Genomic DNA, 5004 nt, shown 5'->3' with positions numbered 1-5004 from the left:
TTGGGGCTGACCTCACCGGGTCATATTGATCGATGGTGGGCGCCAGAGTTTCATGATCTGAGCAGATTTCCGTTGTACTATCCACACCCCCTTACACCACCTATGCCAGTCAACCCTGATAGTGAGAATCAGGATGACAGATTCCCGCTGCCACAGCGGGGGGGGATGCCTATGCCGGGTATGAGGTCGGGACAGCTGTCGCCACCGGCAGGGGGCCAGGGCCCGGCACCTGGGGAGAGCCAGATGCCTGTTTATGGACAGAGCCAGTTCCCGCTTCCTGGGGAGAGTCAGGACCCAGATGTGGGGGAGAGCCAGCTGCCCCGCGAGGGGGACGATGTGATTTTGGGTATTGATCAGTTAGCCCATGATGTCCCCCAGGATATGCCTTCGGATGACGATCATGATGATGAGCATCACCCAGAGGATGAGTTAGGCGAGGAGCATGCTGGTGACCCAGCGACCGAGCACATAGCATTCGACCATATTCGACTGATGGGTAAGTACATTTTTATACATCATTATATCTTAATTTAGTAAGTTCGTATAATATTTAAATTGAATTCTTAATTTATTAATATAATTAAGTTATTTAGTGTTACTATATTAACGTTTTATATTTATTGACTAGGGTATAACCCAGACGGGAGCATCTATTTTGAGGTAATTAAGGACCCGGAGAGAAATTGGGTGCTCCCGAGGGGTAAGAAAGTTGTGTTGCAGTACAATGCTGCAACACAACCCGTGGGACGAGCATGCAATCGTTATAGACGGGCTGCGGGCAAGATGTTACGGAGCGGGTCCCACATTCACTTGCGGGACAAATGGGCGAAGGTAGATAAACAGATTAAGCAGGCGATGTGGGATGCCATAATGGTATGTGTATGAAACTAATATATGTATTTTGTGAAATTAAAGTTAAGATGATTTTTTTTATTGAACTGCTAAAATTAATTATTAGATTGAATGTGCAGCAAGAATTTTATGTACCCGTATCCGTCGACCAGCGCCTGGCACAGAATGAATTCTGGGGTGATATGGGCCGTAAGCACCGTTCGTGGAAGTCGAAGTTGAGGACCCAGCTAAATATTCGACACGGTGACACGCCATTGACAATACGTGCGAGAATGCCAGATACGTTTTTTGATAAGTATGACCGAACGGATGTGGAGGACGTACTGCACGAGTGGTGCACAAAAATAAATGTGGTATGTAGGTCTTTCAATGTATTTCTAAAATGTTGTGTTTTTTTAATAAACAGTTCATTCAATCATAGCACATAAGTAATTAAGTGTATCAATTTTTAATTTTTTTTGCAAATGTTCAATGTAAAGGAGAGGTCTGAATGAATGAAGCGGCTGCGGGAGCAGAATGACATCCCCCATAGTCTGGGGTCCAAAAGTTATGCCAGATTTAATCACGATGAGGTATGGAACAATATGTAAAAACCCTAATTCTTATTTGGACATAATTGTTCTTTCTTAACATTAAATGAATATCCAATGTTTGTTATATATTTACACTGTATGGCGACAGGCATCTATATCTGGCACGCCCCCCACTCGCGCCGAGTCTTTTGTGAAGACGCACACAAGGAAAGACGGCACTTACCTGAACGAGCGGACACGGGACCTATGCGTATGCTACTGTTAAATGTTATCGATTATTATTAGTTATGCGTGTGATAAAGTATTTATTAATTACCAGTGTTTTGTATGTTGACGACGTACAGGAGCGGATGACACAGAGTTTGTCCACTGATCCTGCTGCCTCGGACCCCGTCTCATCAGATACGGTGCGTTGGGCACCTGGCGACGCGTACGAGCAAGCGGTTGGGCGACCCGAGTATGCGGGTAGGGTTCGGCAGGTTGGGCCGAACGTTACTCCTGTTCGCGGGACTTGTTTCTCGTATAGGGACCGCACACGGGGGGGACCGGCCGAGGGCATGTCTCAGGATTGGGCTGCTCATAAGATTGCGGAGTTGGAGGGCATAGTGCAGGCCGAGAGAGAGCGGGCTGACAGCATGGAGCAGCGCATACGACAGTTTGATGCTATGGAGCAGCGCATGCGGCATTTTGATGCTATGGAGCAGCGCATGCGACATTTTGAGGCCTTCATGTCCTCTACAGGATTATCGTTCGTATGCCCTGGTGCTCAGTAGTCTTCACCCGCACACGTAGGTAGTACGTCATCTGCTAGTAGTGCGCCTGCAGGTATGGTTCATATTATGTTTACATTTAGGTTTATTTTTAATTTGTTCTCATTATTTGTTTAAATTTGCATATAATATTATGTAGGTTAATTATTTTTATTACTTGCAGGTAATGCAACAACGGTTGGTTCGTTCTCGTCTTCTGGACAATTGTTGAGCCAACAATCCCCTCTCGGGACTCCATCGCCCGTTACACCATCTCTTGCGGGACAATCGACAGTTGGCGAGGTCACGCCCGGGACTGCACCTCGTGATCCGCAGCGACGTCCTCCAGATTTGTAGATATTTTGTATATTTTTTTTTTTGTTAGTCACGAATAACTTTATTTTTATAAGATTTAAAAATTTGTTCATATTGTTGTGTAAGTAGTTATTGTTAGTAATGAATATGTTTATTAGTACATGGTATTCGAAATTTTAAATATTGTTGTTTTGATTAATTAGTGCAATTTGATTTTGTGATATTTTGGGATGAAATAAATTTGGAGAATTTTAGTAAAAAAATATATATATATAAAATAATATATAAAAAGAATATATAAAATATATATATAAATATATTTTATATAAATATTATTTATATATATATATATAAAAATATATTTTTATAAATATATAAAAATATATTTTATATATAATACTGCGGCCAGTTGGCCGCGTGTATTAATGTACACGCGGCCAACAGATGGCCGCGTGTACAATATTACACGCAGCCAGTTGGCCGCGTGTACAATAATACATGCGGCCAACTGTTGGCCGCGTGTATATTAATACGCGCGGCCAACTGGCCGCGTGTATTAATGTACACGCGGCCAGATGTTGGCCGCGTGTACAATAATACGCGCGGCCAACTGGCAGCGCTTATTAGTGTACACGCGGCAAATTGGCCGCGTGTACATTAATACACGCGGCCAATTGTGCATTTAGCGCTACCAAGTCCACCGCGTGTATGTACGCGGCTACTTACACGCGGCTAACAGTTCGCCACGTGTACAGTGACCGTACACGCGGCGAACTGCAAGTGGCGAAAAGTGGTTTTTTTTGTAGTGTTAAGCCACTTGTATTTTAGTCACGTGCCACTCAAAAGTGGCTAAATGCATTTTATTTTTTAAAAAGAAAAGAAAAATAGGCAATTTTAGCCATGTGAAATTAACCCACGTCGCTAACCACTTAATTTTTTTGAAAAAAAAAAGAAGAAGAACAATTATGTTCTTCTTCTTCTTCTTCTGGCCGAAATTTATTTATTTATTTATTTTATTTTTTTTCCCTCGTCGGAAACTTCTTCAAGGCCGGCGAAATCTTCCTCTTCCTTCCCCCATGAAATCCAATCCAAAAATCCCCCAAAAATACCAAAAATCCTCCGTCGACCGCATTACCAAAAAATCACCAACAAATCATCAAAAATCACCAACAAAAACCAAGAATCACCAAAATGCCCAGTCACCGAAAATTAGATTCAAAAACCAAAACAAAACCCAGCTGCTGGATTCGAACCCGACCATCAAACCAAAACAACAAAAACCCAAAATCAGATTCAAAATCTAGCCGGTCCTCCGATCCCTGCATGACCGAAACATCAAGGGATAAGAGAGAGCGAGAGAGAGATCAGCACAAGAGAGAGAGTGAGAGAGATAAGCACAAGAGAGAGAGTGAGAGAGATAGAGAGAGTACCTGTGGGCGACGGAGATCAGCGGCCGGCGAGAGTGAGTCGGCCGAATCTGCTCTCTCTCTCGCGATCTCGATCTGTATTTCTCTGAGTCAGCTGATCTCCCCGAGTGGTGACGTGCGGCCGGGCCGGTGGGGTGAGTGGTCAACTAGAGAGAGAAGAAAGTAAGCCGGAATACCAAAGAGATCGACAAGAGAGAAGAGAGTTTTAGGGATTTTTGCTTTTTGATTCAGGCCAGGGGAGAAGACCGTGTGAAGAGAAGAGAGAGATAGCATTAAACGTGAGACAGCCTTTATGGAAGAAAACAAAAATTGAAACAATTAATTGTAAAGTCAAATTTGAAATCTTAATATTTTCGCATGCGTCCATAGATTTTTTAATTAAATTTTTTAATCTATATAAGAAATAGAGACGTGGGTTATTTGCCATGTGGCTAATTGGCCACGTGGCAAATAACCCACATGGCTAAAATTTTAATTTGTAAAAAAAAAAAAAATTAATAAATTAGCCACGGGGTTTATTTTCCATGTGGCCAATAAACACATGGCTAATTTATTAAAAATTTAAAAAAAAAAATTGAATTTTTTTTTGAAAAATATTGGACTTCTAATTTTAACAACTGTGTGTGAACAGTGTGCAACAACATATCAAAATGCGGAATTAAAGGAGACAGATATTTTGTTGATGAAGTGGAAACTCGATATGAGAAAAACTATTCCAGGGCAGCCAAACCTAGGATATCCACTATTCAGAAGACAAGACTAGATACAAGATAGTAGCACTCACATATCCCTGATGTAGTGGTCGTACCTTGCACTCTAACGTGTAGCCTAACACGAATGCCTCCCAACCAGATCTCCTACCTGAATGGGTCTTCAATGGAATCATTTACCTTAGGGCCAACCCCTAAGATGGATTTCAAATTAAGTGCAGCACACACAACAACGGCTTTAGAGAGATCAACTCAGCTCAACAATCTCACAATATAGCTCTCTAAGCACTAGTGGAATTCAATACCGAATTCTTGCAATTCTCAAGCACATGGGCCTTTATTTATAGGCTAAGGGCTCAAATGAGCGTCTGGCTTAATAAAGCTGGTTGCCGTCCGGACGGTGGTCATAGGTCGTCCG

General features: G+C 42.2%; 1 long non-coding RNA gene across 1 annotated transcript; it reads left to right on the top strand.

The window, feature by feature from the left end:
• The first annotated feature begins 1345 nt into the window (after positions 1 to 1345).
• On the top strand, positions 1346 to 1931 carry LOC133874801 (uncharacterized). The gene is made up of 3 exons (XR_009901387.1): positions 1346 to 1424; positions 1534 to 1635; positions 1730 to 1931. It is a non-coding gene; the product is annotated as an uncharacterized LOC133874801 (long non-coding RNA).
• The last annotated feature ends 3073 nt before the right edge of the window (positions 1932 to 5004 follow it).

The sequence above is a fragment of the Alnus glutinosa genome, chromosome 8 (genome assembly GCF_958979055.1).
Source record: "Alnus glutinosa chromosome 8, dhAlnGlut1.1, whole genome shotgun sequence".
NCBI classification, from domain to species: domain Eukaryota; kingdom Viridiplantae; phylum Streptophyta; class Magnoliopsida; order Fagales; family Betulaceae; genus Alnus; species Alnus glutinosa.
This window is presented reverse-complemented; position numbering and strand designations above follow the sequence as displayed.